Source organism: Salvelinus fontinalis, chromosome 19 (assembly GCF_029448725.1).
Source record: "Salvelinus fontinalis isolate EN_2023a chromosome 19, ASM2944872v1, whole genome shotgun sequence".
Classification (NCBI taxonomy): domain Eukaryota; kingdom Metazoa; phylum Chordata; class Actinopteri; order Salmoniformes; family Salmonidae; genus Salvelinus; species Salvelinus fontinalis.
This window is the reverse complement of record NC_074683.1, coordinates 22,508,937-22,521,873: the sequence shown is the minus strand read 5'-3', so window position 1 is coordinate 22,521,873 and position 12,937 is coordinate 22,508,937. Positions and strand designations below refer to the sequence as shown.

The 12,937-nt window shown below is 39.0% G+C and overlaps 1 protein-coding gene across 1 annotated transcript in view; it reads right to left on the bottom strand.

Moving 5' to 3' along the window:
• LOC129816497 (ecto-NOX disulfide-thiol exchanger 1-like) overlaps positions 1-12,608 on the bottom strand; it is a 128,744-nt gene extending 116,136 nt beyond the window's left edge. The window contains exon 1 of the mRNA XM_055871052.1: positions 12,236-12,608. The gene's annotated coding sequence lies outside the window, so the exon portion shown is untranslated. The remainder of the gene's footprint in view (positions 1-12,235) is intronic.
• Between the last annotated feature and the right edge of the window lie 329 nt (positions 12,609-12,937).

The window sequence follows — 12,937 nt, the reverse complement described above, 5'->3', positions numbered from 1 at the left end:
TGAAATAAATGAAAAACAGCACCAACACTAATTTGACTGGTGATATAAATGAAAAACAGAACCAAGGTTAATCTGTCGGGGGAAATCAATAAATGAAAAACAGAACCAAGGCTAATCTGACTGGTGAAAAAGTGAAAAACAAAACCAAGGATAATCTGACTGGTGAAATAAATGAAAAACAACACCAAGACTAATCTGGCTGGTGAAATAAATGAAAAACAGCACCAACACTAATCTGACTGGTGAAATAAATGAAAAACAGAACCAAATAGCCTACTCTGACAAGTGAAATGAATGAAAAACAGCACCGAATACCCTATTCTGACTGGTGAAATAAATGTAAAAAGGCACCAAGGCTAATCTAAGTGGTTAAATAAATAAAAAACAGCATGACTGGTGAAATAAATGAAGAACAGCACCAAGGCTATTCTGACCAGTGAAAAAACTGAATAACAGCACCAAGGCAAAGCTGACAAGTGAAATAAATGAAAAACATCCCCAAGGCTAATCTGACTGGTGAAATAAATGAAAAACAGCACCAAGGCTAACCTGACTGGTGAAATAAATGAAAAACAGCACCAACACTAATCTGACTGGTGAAATAAATGAAAAACAGCACCACGGCTAATCTGACTGGTGAAATAAATGAAAAACAGCACCAAGGCTAATCTGACTGTTGAAATAAATGGAAAACAGCACCAAGGCTAATCTGACTGGTGAAATAAATGAAAAACAGAACCAAGGCTAATCTGGCTGGTGAAATAAATGAAAAACAGCACCAACACTAATTTGACTGGTGATATAAATGAAAAACAGAACCAAGGTTAATCTGTCGGGGGAAATCAATAAATGAAAAACAGAACCAAGGCTAATCTGACTGGTAAAAAAGTGAAAAACAACACCAAGGATAATCTGACTGGTGAAATAAATGAAAAACAACACCAAGACTAATCTGACAGCTGAAATAAATTAATAACAGCACCAAGGTTAATCTGATAGGGGAAATCAATAAATGAAAAACAGTAACATGGCTAATTTGACTGGTGAAATATATGAAAAGCAGCACCAAGGCGAATCTGACTGGTGAAATAAATTTAAAACAGCACCAAGGCTAATCTGACTGGTGAAAAAAATGAAAAACAGCACCAAGGCTAATCTGACTAGTGAAATAAATGAAAAGCAGCACCAAGGCTAATCTGATTGCTGAAATAAATGAAAAACAGCACCAAATAACTTCATTTGACTGGTGAAATAAATGAAAAAACAGCACCACGGCTAATCTGACTGGTGAAATAAATGAAAAACAGCACCAAGGCTAATCTGTCGGGGGAAATCAATAAATGAAAAACAGAACCAAGGCTAATCTGACTGGTGAAAAACAACACCAAGGATAATCTGACTGGTGAAATAAATGAAAAACAACACCAAGACTAATCTGACAGCTGAAATAAATTAATAACAGCACCAAGGTTAATCTGATAGGGGAAATCAATAAATGAAAAACAGTAACATGGCTAATTTGACTGGTGAAATATATGAAAAGCAGCACCAAGGCGAATCTGACTGGTGAAATAAATTTAAAACAGCACCAAGGCTAATCTGACTGGTGAAATAAATGAAAAGCCTCACCAAGGCTAATCTGAATGGTGAAAAAAATGAAAAACAGCACCAAGGCTAATCTGACTGCTGAAATAAATGAAAAACAGCACCAAATAACTTCATTTGACTGGTGAAATAAATGAAAAAACAGCACCAAGGCTAATCTGACTGGTGAAATAAATGAAAAACAGCACCAAGGCTAATCTGACTGGTGAAATAAATGAAAAACAGCACCAAGGCTAATCTAACTGGTGAAATAAATGAAAAACAGCACCAAATAACTTCATTTGACTGGTGAAATAAATGAAAAACAGCAGCAGGGCTAATCTGACTGGTGAAATAAATGAAAAACAGCACCAAGGCTAATCTGACTGGTGAAATAAATGAAAAACAGCACCAAGGCTAATCTGGCTGGTGAAATAAATGAAAAACAGCACCAACACTAATCTGACTGGTGAAATAAATGAAAAACAGAACCAAATAGCCTACTCTGACAAGTGAAATGAATGAAAAACAGCACCGAATACCCTAATCTGACTAGTGAAATAAATGAAAAACAGAACCAAGGCTAATCTGACAAGTGAAATGAATGAAAAACAGCACCGAATACCCTATTCTGACTGGTGAAATAAATGTAAAAAGGCACCAAGGCTAATCTAAGTGGTTAAATAAATAAAAAACAGCATGACTGGTGAAATAAATGAAGAACAGCACCAAGGCTATTCTGACCAGTGAAAAAACTGAATAACAGCACCAAGGCAAAGCTGACAAGTGAAATAAATGAAAAACATCCCCAAGGCTAATCTGACTGGTGAAATAAATTAAAAACAGCACCAAGGCTAACCTGACTGGTGAAATAAATGAAAAACAGCACCAACACTAATCTGACTGGTGAAATAAATGAAAAACAGCACCAAGGCTAATCTGACTGGTGAAATAAATGAAAAACAACACCAAGGCTAATCTGACTGGTGAAATAAATGAAAAACAGCACCACGGCTAATCTGACTGGTGAAATAAATGAAAAACAGCACCAAGGCTAATCTGACTGTTGAAATAAATGAAAAACAGCACCAAGGCTAATCTGACTGGTGAAATAAATGAAAAACAGAACCAAGGCTAATCTGGCTGGTGAAATAAATGAAAAACAGCACCAACACTAATTTGACTGGTGATATAAATGAAAAACAGAACCAAGGTTAATCTGTCGGGGGAAATCAATAAATGAAAAACAGAACCAAGGCTAATCTGACTGGTGAAAAACAACACCAAGGATAATCTGACTGGTGAAATAAATGAAAAACAACACCAAGACTAATCTGACAGCTGAAATAAATTAATAACAGCACCAAGGTTAATCTGATAGGGGAAATCAATAAATGAAAAACAGTAACATGGCTAATTTGACTGGTGAAATATATGAAAAGCAGCACCAAGGCGAATCTGACTGGTGAAATAAATTTAAAACAGCACCAAGGCTAATCTGACTGGTGAAATAAATGAAAAGCAGCACCAAGGCTAATCTGAATGGTGAAAAAAATGAAAAACAGCACCAAGGCTAATCTGACTAGTGAAATAAATGAAAAGCAGCACCAAGGCTAATCTGACTAATGAAATAAATGAAAAACAGCACCAAATAACTTCATTTGACTGGTGAAATAAATGAAAAAACAGCACCAAGGCTAATCTGACTGGTGAAATAAATGAAAAACAGCACCAAGGCTAATCTGACTGGTGAAATAAATGAAAAACAGCACCAAGGCTAATCTAACTGGTGAAATAAATGAAAAACAGCACCAAATAACTTCATTTGACTGGTGAAATAAATGAAAAGCAGCACCAAGGCTAATCTGACTGCTGAAATAAATGAAAAACAGCACCAAATAACTTCATTTGACTGGTGAAATAAATGAAAAAACAGCACCAAGGCTAATCTGACTGGTGAAATAAATGAAAAACAGCACCAAGGCTAATCTGGCTGGTGAAATAAATGAAAAACAGCACCAACACTAATCTGACTGGTGAAATAAATGAAAAACAGAACCAAATAGCCTACTCTGACAAGTGAAATGAATGAAAAACAGCACCGAATACCCTAATCTGACTAGTGAAATAAATGAAAAACAGAACCAAGGCTAATCTGACAAGTGAAATGAATGAAAAACAGCACCGAATACCCTATTCTGACTGGTGAAATAAATGTAAAAAGGCACCAAGGCTAATCTAAGTGGTTAAATAAATAAAAAACAGCATGACTGGTGAAATAAATGAAGAACAGCACCAAGGCTATTCTGACCAGTGAAAAAACTGAATAACAGCACCAAGGCAAAGCTGACAAGTGAAATAAATGAAAAACATCCCCAAGGCTAATCTGACTGGTGAAATAAATGAAAAACAGCACCAAGGCTAACCTGACTGGTGAAATAAATGAAAAACAGCACCAACACTAATCTGACTGGTGAAATAAATGAAAAACAGCACCAAGGCTAATCTGACTGGTGAAATAAATGAAAAACAACACCAAGGCTAATCTGACTGGTGAAATAAATGAAAAACAGCACCACGGCTAATCTGACTGGTGAAATAAATGAAAAACAGCACCAAGGCTAATCTGACTGTTGAAATAAATGGAAAACAGCACCAAGGCTAATCTGACTGGTGAAATAAATGAAAAACAGAACCAAGGCTAATCTGGCTGGTGAAATAAATGAAAAACAGCACCAACACTAATTTGACTGGTGATATAAATGAAAAACAGAACCAAGGTTAATCTGTCGGGGGAAATCAATAAATGAAAAACAGAACCAAGGCTAATCTGACTGGTGAAAAAGTGAAAAACAAAACCAAGGATAATCTGACTGGTGAAATAAATGAAAAACAACACCAAGACTAATCTGGCTGGTGAAATAAATGAAAAACAGCACCAACACTAATCTGACTGGTGAAATAAATGAAAAACAGAACCAAATAGCCTACTCTGACAAGTGAAATGAATGAAAAACAGCACCGAATACCCTATTCTGACTGGTGAAATAAATGTAAAAAGGCACCAAGGCTAATCTAAGTGGTTAAATAAATAAAAAACAGCATGACTGGTGAAATAAATGAAGAACAGCACCAAGGCTATTCTGACCAGTGAAAAAACTGAATAACAGCACCAAGGCAAAGCTGACAAGTGAAATAAATGAAAAACATCCCCAAGGCTAATCTGACTGGTGAAATAAATGAAAAACAGCACCACGGCTAATCTGACTGGTGAAATAAATGAAAAACAGCACCAAGGCTAATCTGACTGTTGAAATAAATGGAAAACAGCACCAAGGCTAATCTGACTGGTGAAATAAATGAAAAACAGAACCAAGGCTAATCTGGCTGGTGAAATAAATGAAAAACAGCACCAACACTAATTTGACTGGTGATATAAATGAAAAACAGAACCAAGGTTAATCTGTCGGGGGAAATCAATAAATGAAAAACAGAACCAAGGCTAATCTGACTGGTGAAAAAGTGAAAAACAACACCAAGGATAATCTGACTGGTGAAATAAATGAAAAACAACACCAAGACTAATCTGACAGCTGAAATAAATTAATAACAGCACCAAGGTTAATCTGATAGGGGAAATCAATAAATGAAAAACAGTAACATGGCTAATTTGACTGGTGAAATATATGAAAAGCAGCACCAAGGCGAATCTGACTGGTGAAATAAATTTAAAACAGCACCAAGGCTAATCTGACTGGTGAAAAAAATGAAAAACAGCACCAAGGCTAATCTGACTAGTGAAATAAATCAAAAGCAGCACCAAGGCTAATCTGACTGCTGAAATAAATGAAAAACAGCACCAAATAACTTCATTTGACTGGTGAAATAAATGAAAAAACAGCACCACGGCTAATCTGACTGGTGAAATAAATGAAAAACAGCACCAAGGCTAATCTGACTGGTGAAATAAATGAAAAACAGCACCAAGGCTAATCTAACTGGTGAAATAAATGAAAAACAGCACCAAATAACTTCATTTGACTGGTGAAATAAATGAAAAACAGCAGCAGGGCTAATCTGACTGGTGAAATAAATGAAAAACAGCACCAAGGCTAATCTGACTGTTGAAATAAATGAAAAGCAGAACCAAGGCTAATCTGGCTGGTGAAATAAATGAAAAACAGCACCAACACTAATCTGACTGGTGAAATAAATGAAAAACAGCACCAAGGCTAATCTGGCTGGTGAAATAAATGAAAAACAGCACCAACACTAATCTGACTGGTGAAATAAATGTAAAAAGGCACCAAGGCTAATCTAAGTGGTTAAATAAATAAAAAACAGCATGACTGGTGAAATAAATGAAGAACAGCACCAAGGCTATTCTGACCAGTGAAAAAACTGAATAACAGCACCAAGGCAAAGCTGACAAGTGAAATAAATGAAAAACATCCCCAAGGCTAATCTGACTGGTGAAATAAATGAAAAACAGCACCAAGGCTAACCTGACTGGTGAAATAAATGAAAAACAGCACCAAATAGCTTAATCTGACTGGTGAAATAAGTGAAAAACAACACCAAGGCTAATCTGACTGGTGAAATAAATGAAAAACAGCACCACGGCTAATCTGACTGGTGAAATAAATGAAAAACTGCACCAAATAGTTTAATCTGGCTGGTGAAATAAATGAAAAACAGCACCAACACTCATCTGACTGGTGAAATAAATGAACAACAGCACCAAATAGATTAATCTGACTGGTGAAATAAATGAAAAACAGCACCAAATAGCCTAATCTGACTGGTGAAATAAATGAAAAACAGCACCAAGGCTATTCTGACTAGTGAAATACATGAAAAACAACACCAAGACTAATCTGACTGGTGATATAAACTAAAAACAGCACCAAGGCTAATCTGATAGGTGAAATAAATTAATTAAAAACAGCAACAAGGCTATTTTGACTGGACAAATAAATTAAAAACAGCACCGAATAGCCTAATCTGATTGGTGAAATGAAAAACAGCACCAAGGCTAATCTGACTGGTGAAATAAATGAAAAACATCACCAAGGATAATCTGACTGGTGAAATAAATGAAGAACAGCACCAAATAGCCTAATCTGACTGGTGAAATAAATGAAAAACAGCACCAAATAGCCTAATCTGACTGGTGAAATAAATGGAAAACAGCACCAGGGCTAATCTGACTGGTGAAATAAATGAAAAACAGCACCAAATAGCCTAATCTGACTGGTGAAATAAATGAAAAACTTTACCAAGGCTAATCAGCCATGATGAATGTTAAATAGATACGTATCAAATCAGACTCATGATGGCTTGTCTTGCATGTAACTTCTTATGGCTGGGGGCAGTATTGAGTAGCTTGGATGAATATGGTGCCCAGAGAAAACGGCCTGCTACTCAGGCCCAGGAGCTAAGATATGCATATTATTAGTGGATTTGGATAGAAAACACTCTGAAGTTTCTAAAACTGTTTGAATGATGACTGTGAGTATAACAGAACTCATATGGCAGGCAAACACCTGAGAGAAAATCCAACCAGGAAGGGGGAAATCCGAGGTTTGTAGGTTTGCCTATCCAATATACAGTATCTATGGGGTCATATTGCACTTCCTAAGGCTTCCACTGGATGTCAACAGTCTTTAGAACCTTGTTTGATGCTTCTACTGTGAAGAAGGGGGGAATGAGAGCTGTTTGAGTCAGGGGTCTGGCAGAGTGCAATGAGCTCACTCAGGTGCATCCCCGTGAGAGGTAGCTGCGTTCCTTTTCGTTTCTAAAGACAAAGGAACTCTCCGGTTGAAACATTATTGAAGATTTATGTTAAAAACATCCTAAAGATTGATTCTATACATCGTTTGACATGTTTCTACAAACTGTAATTGAATTTTTAGACTTTTCGTCTGGCCTGCGCGTCATACATTTGGATTTTTTAACTAAACGCGCAAACAAAAAGGAGGTATTTGAACATAAATCATGGACTTTATCAAACAAAACAAACATTTATTGTGGAACTGGGATTCCTGGGAGTGCATTCTGATGAAGATCATCAAAGGTAAGTGAATATTTATAATACTATTTCTGACTTCTGTTGACTCCACAACATGGCGGGTACCTGTATGGCTTGTTTTTGTGTCTGAGTGCCGTACTCAGATTATTGCATGGTGTGCTTTTTCCGTAAAGTGTTTTTGAAATCTGACACAGCGGTTGTATTAAGGAGAAGTTTATCTAAAGTTCCATGTATAATACTTGTATCTTTTATCAATGTTTATTATGAGTATTTCTGTAAATTGATGTGGCTCTCTGCAAAATCACCAGATGTTTTGGAGGCAAAACATTACTGAACATAACGCGCCATTGTAAACTAAGATTTTTGGATATAAATATGAACTTTATCGAACAAAACATACATGTATTGTGTAACATGAAGTCCCATGAGTGTCATCTGATGAAGATCATCAAAGGTTAGTGATTCATTTTGTCTCCATTTCTGCTTTTTGTGACTCCTCTCTTTGGCTGGAAAAATGGCTGTGTTTTTCTGTGACTAGGTACTGACCTAACATAATCAGATGGTGTGCTTTCGTCGTAAAGCCTTTTTGAAATCGGACACTGTGGTGGTATTAACAACAAGTTTATCTTTAAAATGGTGTAAAATACTTGTATGTTTGAGGAATTTTAATTATGAGATTTCTGTTGAATTTGGCGCCCTGCACTTTCACTGGCTGTTGTCAAGTTGATCCCGTTAACGGGATCTCAGCCGTAAGAAGTTTTAACAGTATATACTACAGTATATGTGTGTGTATATGTGTGTATGTGTGTATGTGTGTGTGTGTGTGTGTGGGGAACGGTGTCATTCTTCTTTGGTAATAGGAAGAGCGAGAGTCTGGTCCTTATCTACAACACCCCTGTTTAACCCCTCTAATAGATCAAACACACACGCGCACGTGCGCACACACACACACAGGGAGTACACTGCTTGCACACACACACCTCCCTCCAAAGACAAATTAAGGCACAGTCCAGACCCTGATGCACATACTGAGAATTTCAGCCCTAAAAGCAAGAGTCACACTCAGACACACACACACACACACACACACACACACACACACACACACACACACACACACACACACACACACACACACACACACACACACACACACACACACACACACACACACACACACACACACACACACACACACACACACACACACACACACACACACACGGCCAGCCAGACCCGAGCCTAGTTAAAGGACTTAAATATCATGGGGGGGAAGTAGAAAAACACCCCTCAAAAGAGCTAGCCTCATTCTTTTACCACAGTATTATCTCCATCTTTAAACAGGACTGGAAGTGCTAGACCACAGCCAATTAATTAACTATAATGACTCTACACAGAAATAAAAACAACTTCAACCAAAGGAAAATGTGACTGTTCAGAAGATGCATACTGTGTGAAATGTAGCTGTTTTACAGATTTAAAAGGATCATGTTAACTGATGAAAGATAGATTGTGCTGAATGCATGCCACTTCCGTTTCACCACACACACACACACACACACACACACACGATAAAAACACGCTAATAGTCAGATAAAGCTGAACTCTCCCTCCCTCCCTCCCTCCCTCCCCCTCAGACAGAGAGGCAGGCTGGCAGGCAAGCAGGCAGAGAGGCAGCTAATTGTATTTCCTGCCTGTTGTTCCATGTGCTTCAATCCCAATTAGATGTGCCTGGTCTGATCTGCTGCCAAGTCTCAGCCAGACTGACTTGAGTTCAACTTTCCTTGACTGACAGAAGCTTAAAATTGGGCACACACACATACACATACACACACAGGCAGGCAAGCAGGCACATACCCAGGCAGGCAAACAGGCACACACACATGGACAGACACACACACACACACACTTACTCACACAGGCCATCTCTGACAGTAGTCACACATGAGGGGAGATTCTCCCACCACAGTGTGAGACAGCCAGGGAGGAAACAGCAGTCAGAGCCCTGGGCGAAGGAAACACTGTGACTGAAGAGCTTTCTAATTCACACAATGACCACTGAGGGTGTGTGTGTGCATGTGAATGCATGTGAAGAGGAGAGGCATGCCATGGGTAATCCCATCACCATCTCCTCCTCAGGCTCTCCAGTGTCCATTTCCAATCGGCTCCATAACGACAGCAAGATACAGACATGCAGCTAACACACTCTCACACACACACAGCAGCTGTGTATTCTGTCCTGTTAAATCTCCAAACATAGTTTGTGTCTGCCTACAGGACCCAGTTGGGAGTGTTACTAAAATCAAGAGATGAGAGAGATGAGAGAGAGAGAAGGTCTAATTCCCTTGGCTGGGGATCGATGGCAAACACAGCTTGTGTTTCTTTTAAACACAAGTTCTGAATCAGGTCTGTAATTGTAGACTTGATTATGTATTGAACCTATTTAAAGGGGCAGAACCAGGCTATAATGTAACAGCTCATCAGTAACTGCCACAGTAATCAGTGCCAGTGGTTGTGTGTGTGTGGAACAGTGTGGGGTCAATGGAGGTAGAGCTGTGTTTGTGTGTACAAAATGAACAGCAGTGCCATCCTGTTAACTCTGTGATTTGGTGTTATATTATGCCATTCATAGAGCAATAATATGCAAGGTCACTGGATTCATTCAATATAGAGAGGTGTGAATGTAAAGAGTTGACTCAACAATCTCCCATTCTCACTCCCTCAGTCTCTCTCTTCCCATCTCTCTCTCTCTCGCTCGGTCTCTCTCGGTCTCTCTCTCTCTCGGTCTCTCTCTCTCTCGGTCTCTCTCGGTCTCTCTCTCGGTCTCTGCTCAGTGGTGATTGTTTTAATGGTTGAGGCTGTTTACTGACTTCAGTTATCTTCTCTGAACTCATGCCATGTTTTCCAAAACAACCCCAATGCCCCCTGGGAAATTTGACTGATGTTGTTATGTTGTCAACTTTATACCAGTTTCTCCCCTCTCCTCCTTTCTCTCTCTTCCAATCTGTGAGTTAATATTTAGTTGTCTGAATCACGTTAATGTAACATCACTCACCAGCCTGCAGTGAAGGATGTTTGTTTGGTCTCTGAAAGGCCTTCTCTGCTTTTCATAATTCACCCATCTGTTTAGTATTTAGACATATCATAATTATATTATCTCAAATTAATCTGTAATCAAACATTGCATTTTGTCCTTAATAAATACAATTAATACGGTTGGCCATATTTGCAGCCTGCAACAATTCAATTAATAGATGGAAAATGTAATTTGCAATTTCAATTAAGACTAGCTCAACCACCAGCCCCTGCACTCTGTCTCTCTCTACTGTAATTTTCAGGGGGAAATGTGTTTTTTAAATTCCACAGCCTGTCTATATCTATGCCTATATGGAAAGTACATCTAATACAGACTTCAAGGACAAACCTTTCCAACATGATGGTCCTTTGTTACCAGCTGCACTGGCTTTCAGCTGTATAATTGTATTTTCATAAGAAGGCACATCTAATGTAATAGTAGGTACAGTCAGTTCTATAGATGACTCATGTTCTCTTGCATAGTCAGAGAGACACACACACATACAGTGCGGCTAACTGAGATATTACTAACTGAGATATTAAATAAGATTTTTCATCCAAAGGCTCTTAGCCGAGGTTCCATTAGGCACATTGTGTAATTCATGCTGAGTTATATTCACTTCCCTTAGTCTACACACAGCACTATGAGTGTTACCAATCTAACCACACTAACGTTCCCCGAATGATTGCACCCCCCTCTCTCCGCTCTCCTTGGTGCTGAATCGGTTGCCCAGGTGACGTGTTATCAAGGGCATCCACCAGGCAGCGAGCTGAAGTGTTTGACTCACCGTCACTGTAGCAAAGTAAAAGCATCGCTCTCTGGATCCACTTAACCAACATGCTCTTTCTCGCCATACCAATAACGGTTTTCTGAAGTACTAGCATGATAGGCTGATTCTACCCAAAATAGATCCCAGATTTAGCCAACAGTTTTCTATTTGTCTGTAAAAAAATATTTTAAAAAACATTCAAAACAGTGGATTAAACTAGCAAATGGGTCTACATCGAATAGTAGGCTAAACTGTTTATCAATTATGAATTGTGGTTCCATCAATTTGCGTGGCTCCCATGCCCCGCTGGAAGTCTGTATTTTAGGCTCCGCTAGGCTATATAACTCTGGCAGAACATAATATTTCAATAATCAAATTGTATGTCTCTAAAACCATGCCAATGTCAATCAACAAATAGCCTGGAATAAATGGAAACATTCAACATGTTCGATATGGCATGGAAACATTATATTAGCGTGCTAGAGGCATTATCTTTCTCTCTGTCAGTTTATCTCAATACCTAATCACACCACAACCTCTCAATTCCTAATCAATCACACCAGAACCTCTGTACAGATGTAAATATCTCACTAGGTTAATGGTTGTAACCATGCAGTAGTTGGTATAAGAGGTGACACAGCTGCCTTGGAACAGGACATTACCAGCAGCGAATCCTCGATAGATGGCCTACCACAAACACACACTGTCAGAAACACACAGAAATCGACGCGCATAAGACGCAAGTATTTCACAAAGAAGCCAGCCTGTATCGTACCGTTTCAAACTGAAGTTTTCATAGACTCTGGACGAGAAGAATTGATGCTGTAATCCTTTGACTTAAACCTCGAAAGACGAAGATGCGACGGTGCTGTCAACGCTCTTCTTTCTCTCCCGCGAGCTCTGGCGCATGCTTCCTCCTGTTTAGGTATAAAAAAAAATACGGAGTGGGGCGCGATAGGCGCGCGCCAACCACGGTTCGCCGTGCACGACTCGACAGGCGGGTTGACTGCCTATGAAACGGACAAGGACGTTTTCAGGTGCGGAAAATCGCTTTACATCCAGGGAACAGAAAAGGGAAAAGGAAGCCTGCGGTCGCTCTTGTCTGGGTAAAATAAAGGCCAGCCGGATATAGAGAAACTGTTGGTCATGTAGTGTATGTGGACACCTGCTTGTCGAACGTCTCAATACAAAATAATGGAGTTGGTCCCCCTTTGCTGCAATACCAGCCTCCACTCTTCTGGGAAGGCTTTCCTCTAAATGTCGGAACATTGCTGCGGGGACTTGCTTCCATTCAGCCACAAGAGTATTAGTGAGGTCAGGCACTAATGTTGGGCGATTAGGCAGTTTGAAACTTGGTAGTGAGTGTTGCAACCGAGGACAGACGATTTGTATGTGCTTCAGCACTCTGCAGTCCCATTCTGTGAGCTTGTGTGGCCTACCACTTCACTGCTAAAATCTGTTGTTGCTCCTAGATGTT